Here is a 20725-nt window from a genome sequence, read left to right on the forward strand (position 1 = left end):
GTTCCTGTAATCAGAAATAAGTTTTGCTGTATATTCTTCGAAAGTATTTACTCCTAGACCCTTGTTCTTAGCTTTGAAACATCCTGTCAGCCAAGCTGTCACCTCACTATTGTTTTAAAAGCATTTGCACCAGAGCCTTTCTTCTTTCAAGTGGTCATAGCTTCAGTACTAAGATGCAAAGCTGTGTAATCACTGTGTTGAAGCCAGTTGGAAAGTCAATGGTACAGAGCGATGGAAAAATCTGGCCAGGTACAAGCTTGGAAAATGCTTAACCTTAAGTTTAGTCTTAGTGTTAACAACGACACTTGAGACCTTGTCTGGTGCTTTTCATCTTCAAAGTTCTTTACATTAACTAATTTATCCTCACAATACTCTTGCCAGGTAAAAGGTATCATCACAGTGGATTAGAATATTATAGAATCCAAAAGCCCTCAAAACACTAGATTATTGGTCCCCTCAATAACGCTTCCAAACAAAAGTTCCTTTAATGGTAATCAAACCTCTGCAATACTCCTCTCTCAAAAAATATCCTGCCTGTACTGGTCCTAAATTCAAACAAAGCAAAACAAAACAAAATGTGTGTATTTTAGCACATCTGGAAACCAAATATCTGTAAAATATCTCTACCTTACGGAGCTGAAGAGAATGGCCATACTTACCTTTTCATTTTTTAAAATAAAGGCATATTTTACAAGCAATATAATCTTCCCTTTTTAGTTCATACTTCTATGATTTATGTAAATATACTCAATACGCAATAGACTCAACGGCAACTTTTTTTTGTTTGTTTGCTTTTAATACAGTTGAGTTACCACCATCATGATCCAGTTTTGTACAATTCCATTGTCTCCAACAATTCCTTCTGTGACACTTTTGGCCAATCTCTCCTCCCATCTCCATTCACTGACAATTCTGACCCTGTAGTCTTGCCTTTGCAAGAATACCGTGTAAGCGTAATCACAGAATATGTAGCCTTTTGACTCTGACTTATTTTCCTTACCATAATGCTTTTGAGTTCATTGCTACTGTTCCATGTATTAATAATTTGTTCCTTTTTATTTCTGAGGAGCATCCCATTGTATGGAGGTACCTACCACAGTCCACCCATTCTGCATATAAGGGACATCTAAGTTATTTCCAGTGTTTGGTGAATATAAATAAAGCCACTATAAACATTCACATACAGGTTATTGGGCAAACTTAGATCTTTATCTCGATTGTGTATGGTTATACTTTTTTAAATTGTGTTTTCAGACGGGAAAGTAAGGCTGGACATGGCAGATAAAGCAACATACGCAGAAGCCTGATACATAGCTTTTTAAATTTCTTTAGGCCCTGACTTACTAGGTATTTAGAACAATGAAATGTGTCTTTGGACTGTTTCCAAGTACTTGCTTTATTATTCACTATTTCATTCATTTAACACACATTAATTGAGTGACTACTATGTGCCAGCCATTCTTTAGGCACTGTTCATGATCATGAAGGAAGAAACAAGGATGTCTCTGAACAAATAAGGAATGATGCACAATTTGTTGCCTTTGCACCCCAATATTCTCTATTGCAATTGGTCTTTCATAAAGTATGTGTGTATGAGAGAGAGAAAGAAATATAAAAAGAGAAGAGAAGCATAAGACTTACCCACAGATTCTCTGTATCTTCTGGCAGGGAGTGATGAATTGAATTTCAATTATCTGTTAGCTCTTTGGAAATTTTCAGAAAGCTTTGTTTACTTTAGGCACTAATTTTTCTCATTATGCCTCCAAAATTGGATAATGGGTTTTCAACTGGTAGCCACACTCCAGCTGAACATATACATACGTACAGGCAGAGGAGGTGAGGATGTGGTTGTCTGTTGGTATGAGGTGAGAGATCCTCATTTAGAATATTTATTCACATTGTCTTGTTACAAATGCATGAGATGCTATTAGATATTTGTTGCTTTGTGCTAAATATTACTATTTTTTTAAGTAAAATATCACGTAGTACTGGGAGGGAGAGTGCATACTCCATCATTATCTCATTCGTGCTAAGGGAATCCGGAAGCATGAAAGTGCTCCTAAAGAAGTAGTTTTGAGGGAAGAGGAGAAAAGGGCACAGAAGTATTGGGATCCTAGAGGCCGGGGTGTATACAGGTAATATCACCTACTTCACATTTTTGCCTAAGATTGACTTTCTGAGAAAAAAAGAGAATTCTGTGCCCAATTATCTCTCTAATCATTCCTTAGGGTAGTTACTTTTACAACCAATCAAGAGATTAGTTGGACCACTGTGTACATCAAAGGGTCTTCAATTTATTGAATAATTTTGTGTTTCTAGAAAATAATTAAATAAAATATTTGATTAACAAAGAGTTTTCCTGTGTATGCTAGCTGTTTTGAGAAGTAGAAAAAGTTCTTCCTAACCAATCAGTAAACAAAATGTAGAGAAGATATTTGAAAGGACAGGGTAAACCCTACCAAGGAGGCATGGCATTTGTCTAATTTGTCTATTGACTGATCTGGACTTGCTCCAAATAGTTCCAGTTGAGAAACTAAATGGTTAAAATAACTTGGTCTAAGGTTATTTGATTTTTTATCAACACGCTACAAAAATTACAAAGAGCATATCTCTTTCTCAAAAAGCGCCAGGATCTTCCTTGCTATTCAAGACCACCAGGGCTAACATTTGGCTCTGGTGATATGGAAACCTCAAGATGACAAGTAAGGCATGTTCTGGGAACCATTGCTCACTCCTCTCCCTGATGAATTGTCATGCCCTTCTGAGAACATAACCCATCAGTCCTCTAAAATAGAGAATCAGATAATCAAGTCGTGCTCAGCTGATCTGCCAGCCGATAAATGGTGAACTTTTCAAAGTTACTTCCCCACAAGTCTTTTGAGAAGAAAACGGCCAGAGTCTGAGATAACGAGACAACAGGACTTTCAGCATAGTCATGGTTTTCCTTGGCCCACACAATGATAGCGGTACTTTCCGTGTCTTCAGCAACATCCTATTTGTACATTTTGTCTATAGCATCAAAGCTGCTATAACTGTAATGATTAGAGAACTTCATAGTGCCAGAAACACAGCAAATGTTCAATAAATATTACAGAATGAGGCCAACAATTTTGATGTTAGCAATTGCCAGTGGTCTAAGCAACATGCTTAAGTAGACACGTTGTCTTTGCTACCAACTCAATGTAACATTCCACACGCATATGGCCTAATTAAATAAGATGAAAATGTAGTTGTTCTAATTCACAGAAGTTTATTATGAGGGTTTGGTATTTCTTCGTTCTTGCTGTGACCCAAGAACACTGCAAGCAATCACCAAAAAAAGCTAAAGACAGGTGAGTGAAACACTGGTAGTCATTATAGATCAGAATGTAGCCTCAGACAAGTAGCAGGAATTCAGTTAGGTGCTGTACATTTGAGTTTTTTTTTTTTTTTTACCTAGAATGGTAAGAATACAGAGTAAGGTTTAAAAATGCTTTGCCCTGTTCACTGCTAATATTCAATCTGGACACCAAGAAGGTAAACAGGGCTAAACAGTTGCTTATTATTGTTTCCAAAAAGTGTTGAAGAGCTAAAGTAGTGAATAAATTTTGTGCTTGTTTTAAAAATGTGCTCAGTCCAGGAGCAAATTCTAAGAAATGGAGATTTTTTTTTTGTCTGTGGGGTGTTGCTTGGAGTGTGACGCAGTGGTAGTATAGTAGGGATAGTGGGAAGGAGATTTAATGATCTTTTATTCACCTTCTGGGTAGAGAATCAGTTGATAGAGAATTATAGATGTGAACTTCATGGTATTTGCTATTGTAATTTTCTTACCTGGGGTGGTGATGATGTTGACAATAGTAATTGTTAGGTTGTTAATAATAGTAGTAGCAGTAATACTGGTAGTAACAAGCGTTACACTTTATTGAGAGTTTACAGTGTTCCAGAAACTGTGATAATTGCTTAACATGCATTATTTCATTTATTGCCTATAACAGCCAACCCTCAATCAACCTGGTGAAATGATTACTCTTGTTACAGAGGAGGAAGCTGTGGCTTAGAGAGTTCAGTAAACCGCCCAAGGCCACAGAGCTTGTTAATTGTGGAGACTGAAACTAAATGCTGGGACTGAACTCTGTGGCTTCAAATGATACAGAGAGGAATGATGGGCAATAATCTTCAGTTTGAAATAGTAATAATAATAGTATCAACTTCGAAGGCTTGTAGTAAAGATATTAAAAGAGATAATCCATATAAATAGCTTAGGATACTATCTGGAACATCGTATGAGCTCAGACAAATGTTAACCATTATGATCTTATTATTCTAGTAAGTTTTTCCTATGCTAGGTATTAATTGCTCTTGTTAACATTTTGTAGCTCCATCACTGATTAATTCAATTAAGGGAGGAGAGACTCTCTTCACCACATCTCAACCTATGTTCCCTCTTCCCTTATCAGAGCTGGAATGGTTTCCTTGGCTCCTCTTGCTTCAGATCAGGCGCAGGCAAGGTACAGATAACAACATCAATACCGCCCATCTCAATTACAGCTCGCTCTATCTAGACACATCCTCATTGCCCTTGTGCTCCTTTGGCCAGTATAACTATCTGGGTAGATGTGAAAAAAACCCTGTGGATTTGGAGACTGAAGCATGACTTGGTAAATATGTACATAACCCCAGAAGACTAGGAGGCTTATAAGGTTTAGCTTGGGTCTACATATAATATTGAAGAAAATGAGCTGTCTTATGAATGAGAGGAGTGGGCAGTTGTTCTTGTGAGAAGACTTTAAGGGGCTAAAAAAACCAAACCAAACCATGACCCCAGGCCATGGTTGTCATTTTTCCTTCAGGGATTCATTACTTCACCAACAAAGTGTATGCATGCTAAGGATGGGGAGGGACACCAGGGAGAAAGAGAGGGATACAGCACCAAAATCAAGCTTTGCCAACTTTGAAGCCTTGAGAGGACCAGCTCCAATTTTGATGTTAAGCATGGCACAAAGAGAGTGTGGACTGACTTGTTAGCAGTGAAGATGGCTTCCTCCTTCTTAGAACTTCTGAGGTGGAATCTTTCTAGAGTATTATGGACCTGATCTTTCATCAGGATAAGGACCCGACAAGACTATTTCAAAATGGGTGATTCCAACTAGTTATTCACTGTAACTGGATTTCTCATTGTCATAAAGTAGAGGTGAAGGAGTTTAGTGTGTTATTCAAACCTGCCATCTACATTTATTTAGTGCTGTATGCTTTCATTTTGCTTTTTTTTTTTTGTTGTTGTTGTTTCTTAGAGAAATTGCACTACATGTGGGATTAGGAGACTTAGGTTCCCAGGCCCTAGCTTTTAATTCAACCACTAACCTTCAATGTGACTTTGAATTTTTGAGCTTTTCAGTTAACCTCTCTTTAAGGAGAGATGGGAAAGTGTTCAGAGGCAACATCATAATGTGGTTAAATGCAGAAAATGCAGGATTTTAGAATTGTGCTGCGTGGGTTGAAATCCCAGCACAGCCAATTGTTATCTTTGTAATATGTTGTTGTTGTTGTTAGGTGCCGTCAAGTCGGTTCTGACTCATAGCGACCCTATGCACTATAGAACAAAACACTGCCCAGTCCTGTGCCATCCTTAGAATTGTTGTTGTGCTTGAGCTCATTGTTGCAGCCACTATGTCAATCCACCTCACTGAAGGTCTTCCTCTTTTCCACTGACCCTGTACTTTGCCAAGCATTATGTCCCTCTCCAGGGACTGATCCCTCCTGACAACGTGTCCAAAGTATGTAAGACGCAGTCTCGCCATCCTTACTTCTAAGGAACATTCTGGTTCTACTTCTTCCAAGACAGATTTGTTCATTCTTTTCGTAGTCCATGGTATATTCGATATTCTTTGCCAACACCACAAGTCAAAGGCGTCAATTCTTCTTTGGTCTTCCTTATTCATCATCCAGCTTTCCCATGCATATGATGTGATTGAAAATCCCATGGCTTGGGTCAGGTGCACCTTAGTCTTCAAGGTAGCATCTTTGCTTTTCAACACTTTGAAGAGGTCCTTTGCAGCAGATTTACCCAATGCAATGCGTCTTTTGATTTCTTGACTGCTGCTTCCATGGCTGTTGATTGTGGATTCAAGTAAAATGAAATCCTTGATAACTTCAGTCTTTTCTCCATTTATCATGATGTTGTTCATTGGTCCAGTTGTGAGGATTTTAGTTTTCTTTATGTTAAAAAAAAAAATTTTTTTTTTTTTTTTTTATGTTGAGCGCAGTCCATACTGAAGGCTGTGGTCTTTGATCTTCATTAGTAAGTGCCTCAAGTCCTCTTCGCTTTCTGCAAACAGGGCTGTATCATCTACATACCGCAGGTTGTTAATGAGTCTTTCTCCAATCCTGATGCCCCATTCTTCTTCATATAGTCCAGCTCCTTGGATTATTTGCTCAGCATACAGATTGAATAGGTATGGTGAAAGAATGGAACCCTGATGCACACCTTTCCTGACTTTAAACCAATCAGTATGCCCTTGTTCTGTCCAAACAACTGCCTCTTGATCTACGTAGAGGTTCTTCAAAAGCACAATCTTTGTAATATAGATTAAATAAATTAGCCTCTCTGTCTCTCAGTTTTTCCGTCTGTAAAACAGGCATAATAATATTATCTCCCTCACTGGTTTATTAAGAGGATGAAGCAAACTAATATATGTAGAGGGCTTAGAATGTTAGTGTTTCCAGGCTGTTTGTTATTGTTGCCATTAATATGTCCCAAGAAACAGCCATCGTGCTTAGCATTGAATATGCTATTACAATCAATCCCCACAGCAGCCCTCTGAGATAAGTATTATCCCTATAGATGAAATTATGGCTCAGTGAGGTTGAATAGCTTGCTTAAGTTCACACAGCTGTTAAGTGAGAGAGCTGGTATTCAAATCCATTCTGACTAAATGCAGACCTCACATACTTTCTAGGAGCACCGACTGAGTTGTAGAATTGACTGGTTCTACAACAGGTTGGCAGTTCAAATTCACCAGCTGCTCCTTGGAAACCCTATGGACAATTCTACTCTGTCCTGTAAGTATAGCTATGAGTCTGAATTGACTCCATGACAATGGGTTTTAGCAATTTTTGGTATATGCAGACTGGGTCTAATAATGCAAATTATGTAAATTGTTAGAATAATAAACAAAGTAACACTATTATTTGAGTATTTTCATGTAAAGTATTTTCCTTAACTATTCTTTTTGTTAAGAAATTAAAATGTGAAATCAAGTAGAGTATGCTGTTTAGAAGCAAGCTGCATGGCTTTTACAACTCTGTTTTTAGTTTTTTTTCCTACTTCCAGGGACTCAGTAGGAAATTGTATAGACATTTTATTTCCTATCTCTCTCTTGTGGGTGCCAAGCAAGTGAACCTTATGTGAGCTTGTGAACTCAGAAGGAGTGTGTGTGGCCATGTGGAACATGTGATTGTGTGTTGGTGGAGGTGGGAGTGGGAAAAAGGCAAAACATGATTATTACCAGAGGGAAAAGTTGAACTGGGTGGAGGTTTAGAATGATTCACCTGGATCTCTGGCTCAATTTAATGAGTTTCTGCAACGCCTTCTGATAAAAGTTTGGCCAAGGAGATGGTATGTTGCCCAGGGTGTAACCACCCCAAACCTTGATTACTATTTAGAAGCAGAGACTGCTATTTTACAAAATGCTGATTCAAAGACTGTAAAGTAAAGGGGGGATGGCTCACCTTAGCTGGATTGTGGGCTTCTGATTGCAAAGATGGCACAGGCTGGAGCTGATTAACCTATCAAGAATAAGATAATGAGATTTAAAAATACCCAGAAGCTAAACTATGTTCTCAAAGTAGGGCAAATAGCCCGGAAGGTAGAGAGACAGATCAAAGTAGGGGAAACAAGCCTTTGTTAGAAAATCATCCAAACCAAACAACAAAAAACAGGAGATGGCAATAATGGACTTGCCTTCCTATGAAAAACAATGGGTTTAAGAAGCACCGAGGTAGCCCATAAGGAGCTGTTGAAATTAGCATGCATCTAGCTGTATTTGTAATCACCTATCGAGTGTACTGACTTGGGAGATAACCCCTATTATTAATTTTTAAATTAATTTTTTCCTATTTTGAATTGCACTTCATAAGTGTTGAAAAGAGAAAAAAAAAGGAGATGGTTCTCCTTGCCAGAGATGTTTTCCTAAAGTAAAACAATTGAGTTAAGCTTCTTAAAAATCTTTTCTTGTCATGAAAAACAGTCCAGGCTAAAAAAAAAAGGTTTATTAGCATGGCATAAACCAAAAAAAACCAAACCCATTGCTGTCGAGTCAATTCCGTCTCATAACAACCCTATAGGACAGAGTAGAACTGCTCCATAGGGTTTCCAAGGAGCACCTGGTAGACTTGAACTGCCGACCTTTTGGTTAGTAGCTGAACTCTTAACCACTGTGTCACCAGGGTTTCCTAGCATGGCATACAAAACCTTTTATAGCCTGACCTTGGCTAGTTTTTTACTTTATATCTCATCAATTCCTTCCGGGAAACCTATGCTCTAGCCACACTGTGCTATTTGACATTTCCAGACCACCATAAGGGTTCTTAAGCTTTTGGGCTCCGTACTTCATACTCCTTCTACGTGGGACATGCTTCTTCATTTTCCCCACGTGAGAAACTTCTATTTTTCTCTATTTAGGAGCCACGTATTGACCTAGACAAAAAAAAAAAAAAAGCTTGTGTTTTGGCTGCATATCTTATGTCCATTTAGTAATTTCAAAAACATGATTTTTTGGCTACATAACAGTATATGCATATACCTAAATTTATTTAACATTTCCTAACATTTAGGATATTGCCACTTTTTTTTTGTTTTGTTTTGCTCTTCAAAATGTATCACAATTGTCCTTGCACATAAATCCCTTTGGGCTTTACCAATACTTTTTTTTTTTTGAGAATAAAATTTCAAAATTCAAATTACTGGGTTAAAGAGTCTTCATATGTTCATGTTCTTGATGCATATGACAAGTTGTTTTCTGTAAAAGTCGATCCATTGACCTGTTTACCTGGAGCAAACAAGAGTGCTTGTCTCTGTAGAGCCTCCTCAACCCTGGCCTCATTAGAAAGAAAAGAAAGGAAGGAAGGAAGGAAGGAAGGAAGGAAGGAAGGAAGGAAGAAAAACTGCATATTTTCTAAACAATAATTATGTTTATATTGAATTTTTATTTTTTGATTATTAATTGGACCAAAATCTCTTCCTATATCTAATGGGCGTTTATATTCCTTCTTTCATAAAATGACTTTTCTAGTCATTTGGCTATTTGCCATTGAACGTTGTATAATACTCTGTTGTAACACATGAATAAAAATGAACAAAATCTATTGAACTTTTGTCCAAGTGGTGGTGGCTCAGTGGTAGAATTCTTACTGTTTATGTGGGAGATCAAGGTTTGATTCCTGGCCAATGTATCTCATATGCAGCCAACACCCTCTGTCAGTGGAGGCTTGTGGGTTGCTATGATGCTGAACAGGTTTCAACAGGGCTTCCAGACTAAGTCGAAGAAGAAAAGCCTGGTGATCTACTTCTGAAAATCAGCCAGTGAAAATCCTATAGATCACAATAATCCTATCCTGTTGTGCATGGGGTCACCATGAGTCTTACAATATACCATATATTTTGCATTGATTATCTCTCCCAGTCACCCCATGAAGTAGGTACTGTTACTTACTCCCATTCTAAAGGTAATCAAATGTGGCACAGAGAGATTAAATAATTGCATAGTCACATAATAAACAATATGAAAGAGATACAAATTCCAGCAGCCTAACCTCAAAACCATTACTCTTAACAAATACTCTAAACTGTTCCACTTACCACTTTTTTGAAGTTAGGTTTATTGAGGTGCAATTTATTTGGTAAAATGCATCCTTTTTCTGCATACAGCTCTATGCATTTTAACAAGCATATGCAGTCATGCAACTGCCACTGTGATCAAGATACTGAATAGATCTACTACTCACCCCTTTTTAGTCAGTTCCCCTCCCCTCCTCAAGACCCTGGCAAATACTGACCTGTTTAATGTTAATATAGTTTAGCCTTTTCCAGAATGTGGTATAAATAGTCATGCAGTATGTAGCTTTTTTAGTCTGCCTTCTTTCATTTAACATAATGCTTTTGAAATTCATCCATGTCGTTGTATGTAAGACTAGTTCCTTACTATGCCCTCATCTGTATTTATTTGTTTTTAGTTATGGTAAAATACACCCATACCTATGGGTACTATGAATCAATTCTGACTCATAGTGACCCTATAGGACAGAATATAACTGCCCCATGGGGTTTCCGAGGCTGTAAATCTTTATGGAAGCAGACTGCCACATTCTTCTCCTGAGGAACCGTGGTGGGCTCAAACCACTGATCTTTTGGTTAGCAGTGGAGTGCTTAACCACTGTACCACCAGGGCTTTTTGGTAAAATACAACATAAAATTTACCATTTTAATTTTTTTTAGTAGTTCATTCATTTTAATGGCTGCATAGTATACCATTCTATGGATATAACTTACCACTCTTTGCTATGGTTTTATTTTTATATTTACTTATTTTAATGCTTCCTGCATCATTTAATATTTTTCTTGTAGAATCCTTCACTATTGCAACTCGAGGCTTGAATTTTTTCTTCAGTTCTTTCAGCTTGAGGAATGCTGAGTGTGTTCTTCCCTTTTGGTTTTCTATCTCCTAGCCTTATGTCATAATACTTTGTTTTGTCTTCTGGAGCTGTCCTTCGAAATTTTCTGTTCAGCTCTTTTACTTCATCATTTCTTCCTTTTGCTTTAGCTACTCAGTGTCCAAGAGAAAACTTCAGAGTCTCTTTTGACATCGATTTTGGTGTTTTCCTGTCTTTTTAACTACCTCTTGCTTTCTTCATGTATGATGTCCTTTATGTCATGCATAACTCATCCAGTCATTGATCATTAGTGTTCAAACGCATCAAATCTGTTCTTGAGATGGTCTCTAAATTCAGGTGGGATATATTCAAGGTCGTACTTTAGCTCTTTTCATCTTGTTCTAATTTTCTTCAGTTTCAGCTTGAACGAGCAGTTGATGATCTGTTCCGCAGTTGGCCCTTGGCCTTGTTCTGGCTGATGATATTGAGCTTTTCTGTGCTTTCTTTGCACAGATGTAGCTGATTTGATTCCTGTATATTCTGTCTGGCGCGGCCCACGTGTATAGTCATCGTTTATGTTGCTGAAAAAGGTATTTGCTGTGATTAAATCTCTGGTCTTGCAAAATTCTATCATGCGATCTCTGGCATTGTTTCTATCATCAAGGCCATATTTTCCAACTACTGATCCGTCTTTGTTTCCAACTTTCACATTCCAGTCACCAGTAATTATCAGTGCATTTTGATTGTAGGTTCAGTCAATTTCAGACTGCAAAAGTTGGTAAAAATCTTCAATTTCTTCACCTTTGGCCTTAGTAGTTGGTTCGTAAATTTGAATAATAGTTGTATTAATTGGTCTTCCTTGAAGGTATATTATCATATCACTGGCAGTGTTGTACTTCAGGATAGATCTTGAAATGTTCTTTTTGACGATGAATGCAACACCATTCCTCTTCAAGATGTCATTTCTTGCATAGTAGGCCATATGATTGTCTAATTCAAAATGGCCAATACCAGTTTATGTGTTCCATTTCATTTTTTGACAATTTCTGATTTTTCTAAATTCATAATCAGAGATTCCACTTTCTCTGATTTTTTGTGGGTGTTTGCAGCTGTTTCTTCACATTTTGAGTCATGCCACATCAGCAAATGAGGGTCCTGAAAGCTTGATTCCATCCACATCCTTAAGGTCAACTCTACTTTGAGGAGGCACCTCTTCACAGTTGCCTTCTGAGTGCCTTCCAACCTGAGGGGCTCATCTTCTGGCACTATATCAGACAATGTTCCACTGCTATTCATAAGGTTTTCACTGGCTAATTCTTTTCAGAAGTAGACTGGTAGGTCCTTCTTCCTAGTCTGTCTTAATCCGGAAGCTCAGCTGAAACCCGTCCACCATGGATGGCCTTGCTGGTAGTTGAATAGCAGTGGCGTAGCTTCCAGCATTACGGCAACATGCAAACCCCCATAGTACAACAAACCAACAGATTTGTGGGGGAATGTACACTCATATACGACTGCCATTAGTAGCATTTATAAATTGGCTTCATCTTGCTGACCACAAATCTGGAATGATGAAACAAGAAGTATATGTTTTCCTAGACCTCAATCCAGTTCACACAGAGACCTGGGTCTCTATGAGTTGGAATCAACTGGATAGCAACTCAAGAAGTCATTTGGTTTGGTTTTAGTTTAGATGCAGTTATTCTATTTTTGGGCATATGTAAAAGGAGAAAATTGTGTAAAGATATTCACAGTGGAACTATTTATAAGGCCCTCACATTTTAACCTACCCAAACACCACTAGATTAGGAAATATGTAAGCTAACCACAATATTACAGAATAAAAGAATACCACGTGGATTAAAAATAAGAATAATATGACTCTCATTACATGCAAATTTATACATGAAGCAAGGTTAGTTAAAAAGTAAAATATAAATATATGAAGAGAGATCAAACATGATGTAGGATTGGTAGGACTTTATTGATTTTTAAAAAATGCAAATAATTCCTCTCATATTTTTAAAAATGTATCTTGAAAAATTCTTTCCTCAAGAGATTTTTTTTTTTTTTTTTTACTGGCTGCATTGTTACTGAAATATCATTACTAAAGAAGATACTATCTCTTCGTGGCAGTTGTAGTTAACAAATCTAGTGATAACTTAGATGTTGCATAGATACCTGTGTTGGAACAAAGGAATATTTGGAACACAAACCACACCAGCTGATATTGTGGCTAAGGCCGTGACTATCTGTATAAAATCAAATGAAAATGGAGTCGACTTTACAGACCATTCAGGTCAACCTTCTCATCTGTTCACTCCCACTTCTCTCAAACAGGTTTATGTCAACTATTGGACAGTTTGTGTAGAATAGTTTAAATGAATTCATTAAATATGTACTTTTATCCCCCCAAAAGTGCAAACAGAACAATGTGGATAGAGTTAATGTACTGTCTTCGAAATCGCCTGAGTATTTGTTTTCTATTTGATAGTACTTCCTCTTTCCTTCTTGGAAAACTATGCTAACTTGGTGAGTATTTGCCATTCAAATTTTTCTGCATAGGAAGTATTGGCATGACATTACTTAGGAAAACTTACACCAAGGGCACAGGCTACATAAATGTGAAAATAAAATATTTGGTATAAGAAAATGTCTACATACTGAGTGGCAATGCTAATATAGGCTCTGCTTTTATCCTTTCTATTCTCTTTCTTTCAAAATATGCCTCGAAAATGCTAACAAGCGGCCATCTAAGATGCATCAATTGGTCTCAACCCACCTGGATCAAAGGAGAATGAAGAACACCAAGGTCACACGATAACTAAGAGCCCAAGAGACAGAAAAGGCCACATGAACCAGAGACCTACATCATCCTGAGACCAGAAGAACTAGTTGGTGCCCAGACATAACCGAAGACTGCCCTGACAGGGAGCACAACAGAGAACCCCTGAGGGAGCAGGAGATCAGTGGGATGCAGACCCCAAATTCTCACAAAAAGACCATACTTAATGGTCTGACTGAGACTAGAGGAATCCCGGTGGTCATGATCCCCAAACCTTCTGTTGGCCCAGGACAGGAGCCATTCCCGAAGACAACTCATTAGACATGAAAGGGACTGGACAGTGGGTAGGAGAGCGATGCTGATGAAGAGAGAGCTATTTGTATCAGGTGGACACTTGAGACTGTGTTGGCATCTCCTGTCTGGAGGGGGGATGGGAGGATAGAGAGAGTTGGAAGCTGGCAAAATTGTCACGAGAGACTAGAAGGGCTGACTCATTAGGGGGACAGCAAGTGGGAGTACGGAGTAAGGTGTATATAAACTTATATGTGACCGTTTGACTTGATTTGTAAACGTTCACTTGAAGCTCAACAAAAGTTAATAAAAAAAAAAAAAATATGCCTGCAACACATCAGAGAGATTTTTCTCTATTATGGTACAGTAGGAAACCCTGGTGGAATAGTGGTTAAGTGCTGCGTCTGTTAGCCAAAATGTCAGCGGTTCAAATCCGCGAGGCACTCCTTGGAAGCTCTACAGGGCAGTTCTACTCTGTCCTATAGGGTCGCTATGAGTCGGGATCTACTCGAAGGCAGTGGGTTTGGTATGGTGCAGTAAATTTTTACTGTCTTCCAGATTGACTGTCAGATTAGTCATCTGTTTTGTTGATTGTTACTTTTGTAATATAACTTTGTACAGAGCTACCAGGGATCTTACAAGCCCTACTAATAGATGAAAGAAAGTGCTGAAAATGATGAAAGCATTGCCCAAGATGAAAGAAGGAGTCCTAGATTAGGGAGCTAGAACCTATTTAGTCTTAAATCCTGATCAGCTCTCAGCAGAGCACGTTTTACTTTGCCTTTCTGTTAATAAGCACTCCAACTCCTTGCTAGGCTGAAATACAACAAACAGTCTGAGAGTGAAGGGAGAAAGATGCATGATGATAAATCATGATTCATAAGAGTTTGGGATGTGAAAACTGGAAGGAATGATGGCACATAGTAAAGAGCCTTTAACGAATGTAATCTGATTGCTAGTGAATGTATGAAATCAGGGGTAACCGAAGATTTAAAAAGTGCTGTGCTTGCCCAAAGAGTTTAAAGCTGATGATAGGGGACACTATCTACATGTACCTCAAACTCACAATATTTTTCTACAACATTCCAAAAAGTGCTAAATGATACATATTCGTTTAATATGTAAGTTCAAAAAGAATGCAGAGTAAGGATTGACTACAGTTACTTCTACCAGTTGTCACAGAGTCAATTCTGACTCATAGCAACCCAATGGGTTTGGAATAGAACTGCTCCATAGGGTTTTCAAGTAGAACTGGTCTATAGACCTTTCAGAAGCATATCACCAGATCTTTCTTTCCAGGCACCTCTGGGTGGACTTGAGCCTCTATTTTTTTTTTTTTTAATAATTTTTATTGTACTTTAAGTGAAAGTTTACAAATCAAGTCAGTCTCTCACACAAAAACCCATATACACCCTGGTACACTCCCAATTACTCTCCCCCTAATGAGACAGCCTGCTCTCTCCCTCTACTCTCTCTTTTCGTGTCCATTTCGTCAGCTTCTAACCCCCTCCACCCTCTCATCTCCCCTCCAGACAGGAGATGCCAACACAGTCTCAAGCGTCCACCTGATCCAAGAAGCTCATTCCTCACCAGCATCCCTCTCCAACCCATTGTCCAGTCCAGTCCATGTCTGAAGAGTTGGCTTCGGGAATGGTTCCTGTCCTAGGCCAATGGAAGGTCTAGGGACCATGGCCACCGGGGTCCTTCCAGTCTCAGTCAGACTATTAAGTCTGGTCTTATGAGAATTTGGGGTCTGCATCCACTGCTCTCCTGCTCCCTCAGGGGTTCTCTGTTGTGTTCCCTGTCAGAGCAGTCATCGGTTGTAGCCGGGCACCATCTAGTTCTTCTGGTCTCAGGATGATGTAGTCTCTGGTTCATGTGGCCCTTTCTGTCTCTTGGGCTCATAATCACCTTGTGTCCTTGGTGTTCTTCATTCTCCTTTGATCCAGGTGGGCTGAGACCAATTGATGCATCTCAGATGGCTGCTTGCTAGCATTTAAGACCCCAGGCGCCACTCTTCAAAGTGGGATGCAGAATGTTTTGTTAATAGATTTTATGGTGCCAATTGACTTAGAAGTCCCCTGAAACCGTGGTCCCTAGACCCCTGTCCCTCCTATGCTGGCCTTTGAAGTATTTAGTTTATTCAGTGAACCTCTATTTTTGATTAGCAGCTGGGAGCATTAACCATTGCAGCATCCAAGGACTCCTAGATAAGATTAATTTGGGAAGATTTCCTGAAATAAACAAGATTCATAGTATCTAGTAGAGTAGCAGGGAAAGTGTATTTCAGGAGAAAGAATAGTATGTGCAGAGGAAGGGAGAGTGAGCAAGTTGTCTTCTTATTTATTATGTGCCAGACATCATTAAAAGGTGCTCAGGAGACAAGGGTAACCAAGATAATTTGGTGAAAAAATGGTTCTGTTCTTAAGGACACTTCAAGCTGCTGGGGAGTTTAGGCAAGTAAAATGTAATTACAAGACAGTGTGAGAATATTCAATCAGGCGAAATGTGTAGGGTGCTAGCCTGTCAATTTTAAGAAAGGGATTAATAGGAAAATCTTGAGGAGACATTGTTGTCTCAGTTGAGGCTTGATGGAAGGAGAGGAATTAGGTGGGGTGAGAAAGGTCCTGACTGCCATGTGAAGGACTTTGAATATATGGTTCGTCTTACATGCCCCTTGCAGATGGAAGTGGGGAGCCAATGTAAGATTTGAAGCCAGGGATTGATAGGCTTAAATATGTATCTTAAAGGGATTACTCTGGTAAAAGAATGGCTGATGGATTGGATGGAGACAAAATAGGAGGTAGAGAGTATAGTTAGAAGGCTACTGCAGTAATTTAAGCAATTAATGGGCTAAAGCTAGATCTTGGTCATGGAGATGCAAGGAAGTACATGAAGTGATGAGATGGAAAGGGACTGAATTAGCAGGAATTAGTAAGGCTGGAGAGGCAGTGTGGCCAAGAATAACTCTCAGGTTCCTGGTTTTGGCCACTGGGTGTATGTCCTGAGACAGACAATGGAGAAAGAGTTTCAGGTTTCTGGACGAGAGGCCTGAGAGCAGAAGAGATGGCAAGTTAGGTTTTGGCTTTCTTAAATTTGAGGTTCTTGTGGGGTATCCAAGTGGAAATGTCTCAGAGGAAGTGGGAAATAGGAAATGGTAAATATCTGGGCTTTTGATAAAGGGACCATGGATTTGAGGACTATGAGAAAAGTAAGGGAAGATTTGAAGAGATATGGAGCTAAATTATGGATCCAAAGGTGATATGAATTCTAATGTAAAGTGTTTGGAACTCTAGAGGGGAGATTGATATTTTCAGTGTGTTGCTTTATATTAATACCTAATAATCAGAGCACTTTCTGACAGAATATGGAATTGTTGAGCAATATCATTAATATAACACGTAAGTAAAATTTTGCTGAAGATCTTTCAAAAGTGGTTGCAGCAGTACATTGACAAGAAACTGCCAGAAATTCAAGCCGGACTCAGAATAGGAGGTGGAATGAGGGACATCATTGCTAATGTCTGATAGATCTTGGCTGAAAGCAGAGAATATCAGAAATATATATACCTGTGTTTTATTGACTATGCAAAAACATTCGACTGTGTGGATCACAACAAATTATGGATGACATTGGGAAGAATGGAGATTTCAGAACACTTAATTGTGCTCCTGAGGAATCTGTACATAGATCAAGAGGCAGTCATTCAAACAGAACAAGGGGATACTGTGTGATTTAAAGTCAGGAAAGGTTAGGGTTGTGTCCTTTCACCATACTTAATCAATCCACATGCTGAGCAAGTGATCCGAGAAGCTGGACTATATGAAGAAGAATAGGGCATCAGGATTGGAGGAAGACTCATTAACAACCTGCATTATGCAGATGACATAACCTTGCTTGCTAGAAGTGAAGAGGTCTTGAAGAACTTACTGATGAAGATCAAAGGCAACAGCCTTCAGTATGGATTACACTTCAACATAAAGAAAACAAAAATCCTTACAACTGGACCAGTAAGGAACATCTTGATAAAGGGAGAAAAGATTGAAGTTGTTAAGGATTTCATTTTACTTAGATCCATAATCAACACCCATGGAAGCAGAAGTCAAGAAATCAAATAACACATTGCATTAGGCAAATCTGCTGCAAAAGACCTTTTAAAGTGTTAAAAAGCAAAGATATTACTTTAAAGACTAAAGTGTGCCTGATCCAAGCCATGGTGTTTTCAATCACTTCATATACATGGAGAAAGGTGGATGATGAATAAGGAAGACTGAAGAAGAATTGATCCTCTGAATTATGGTGTTGGTGAAGAATATTGAATATACCATGGACTGCCAAAAGAACGAACAAATCTGTCTTGAAAGAAGTATAGCCAGAAGGCTCCTTAGGAGGGAAAATGGCAAGACTTTGTCTCACATACTTTGGACGTGTTATGATGAGGAATCAGTCCCTGGAGAAGGACATCATGCTTGGTAAAGTAGAGGGCCCTCAATGAGATGGATTGACACAGGAGCTGCAACAGTGGGCTCAAGCATAAGAACGGTCATGAGGATGGCTCAGGACTGGGCAGTGTTTCGTTCTGTTGTACACGGGGTCACTATGAGTCAGAATGACTGGACAGCACCTAACAACAACAACAACAACAACAAGAATCAGGACTTTAATGGTGCTTAAAGAAAAGTTTAGAAAGAAGAAGTAATGCTTATTAGGCTTAAAGCTACCAGCTAGAAATGTGAAGGCATTTTATTTTGGTTGTGCCATTCATTTCGCTTCAATCTTTAACTTCTAGATAACTTCAAACTTTCATCTGTAAATTGAGAATTACAGTGTGATCCACTGTTTAGAACTGATCATAATATACCTTAAAATTATCACCAATCTTGATAATTTTAGGAGCTCTTTTTTTTTTCTTCATTATAATTAATACAGGATTTCTAAAGTTAGTGCTTCTGCTTAACTGGATCATTCATATTTGTAAGGTTTAACCATGCACAGGGACCTTGGTAGTGTAGTGGTTAAGAGCTCAGCTGTTAACCAAAAGGTCAGCAATTCCAATCCACCAGCGGCTCCTTGGAAACCCTATGGGGCAGTTCTACTCCGTTCAATAGGGTTGCTATAGCTGGAATTGATTTGAAGGCAATGGGTTCAGTTTTTGGCTCAACCATGTACAATACTTTCAAAGACATTACATCATTTGAATCTCACAGTAATCTAATTAAGTAAATTTTTGTCGTTGTTAGGTGCCTTTAAGTCAATTTTGATTTATAGCAACCCCATATGACAGCTCAGCTGCTAACTGAAAGGTTGACGTTTAAAACCCACCTGCCATGCTATGGGAGAAAAGACCTGGCAATTACAGCCTAGACAATCCTATGGGACAGTTCTACTCTGTCACATGGGGTCACTATGAGTTGGAATTGGCTTGACAGCACACAATAACAACAACAATCTTTATGGAGGCAGATTGCAGGTCTTTCTCCTGCAGAGCTGCAGGATGAAATAGAGAATAATTATTGTTTTTCAGTTTTACAGATGACCAAACTGAAACTAAGGAAAGAGAAATGACTTGTCCAGGATACACTATCTAGTAACTGACACCTCTGGAAACTATTTCAGGTGTCTGAGTCACTAACATGATTGTAATTTTTAAAACTACTCTACAATAGTCAATTACTATGTTTGCATTTAGATTGCTTAAATGATTGAACTAGATTAGTTAAACTATTCAAATTAGCTAATACATTAGACTTTGACATATGCAAAACTTTGTGTAAGTCACTGGAGAGATAAAAGGACAAACACACAAAAAGCACCTTAGGACAGGATATAGAGCTAACAAAGGCAAGAAGGATGGCCTAGATATACTATCCAGTGAATAGACCAATTTGATTGGAAAAAGTGATTTATGCAAGGATGCCATGTAGAAAATTCTGTCAAGTGGGCCAGGCATAGGAGAGCTTTGAAATCTCAATCAGTCAGTAATAGTTCTCTATTGCATTATTTTATTAGATGAGTTTAAAACTTCGAATAGTTAATTCAATGAAAGATTTCTTAAATTTCATGGCATTGACTGATTAACTTGGTCAAAATGACCGTTTTTATTTATTTTCTTAATCATAATTAGAGAAAATCTTCAGGCTCTTACAGAGATCAACAGCATTTAACTAATAAAATTTTAAAACAAAATTTATGTCCCTAAAATTTATGTTTTACTAAATTGATAAGGTTTTTGAAAAGCAGCTTGCCGAGGCCCTTTGGAAATTACTTTTTCTGCTAGTGGAGACATACCCTTTTGACTTCTCTTGGAACTTTCCTGAGAATTTCCTTGCAGTTAGCTGTCTTTATATTAACTTGGATCAAAGGACTAACACATTGAAAGAGGCACTTTTTTTTTTTTTTTCCAGTAAGGGAAAGCAAATGTTAACAGTTGATAATAAAGTCAGAAACTTTAGCAAATCTTTGGCGTGTGGTTAGAAAAGACGATTTCATCTGACATTTTAAGTCACTACTTAAAACACACACACATGTACACACACACATATACACAGACACACACACACAATAGTACTTAAGGAAGCTAAGGCTTAGGGTACACTTAAGCTTTATCAAAACCACTATCAGGAACAGATGACAAAAAATACTTTGTGATTACTGATAACTCCAATCTCTATTAATGTCTGACAAATTATATAGCCACTAGACACCCTTGGGTTATCTCTTGGAGATATCAATGCTATTACAGCATTGGGGATGGCTTAGCATGAACAGTGATGAGAAGCTAAAAGCTTCTGTACTGCCATATGATTATGTAATGTCCAAGATGTGCCAAAAACTCCTAATCAGAGCAGTGGAAAGGAAAAAGCATTATGTGCGCTACTGCAGACTCTGGGACATGCATCAGAAAACACACATTGCATGGGCTGATAGAAGCTCTGGAGTTCGTGCACTTCTTTGAAAGGATAATAGTGAAAAAAGTTTCATTATCACTTGGAAAAGCTGAGTTAGGTGTTATTTTGCAAATAAATT

This window comes from Loxodonta africana, chromosome 4 (genome assembly GCF_030014295.1).
Source record: "Loxodonta africana isolate mLoxAfr1 chromosome 4, mLoxAfr1.hap2, whole genome shotgun sequence".
Lineage (NCBI taxonomy): Eukaryota > Metazoa > Chordata > Mammalia > Proboscidea > Elephantidae > Loxodonta > Loxodonta africana.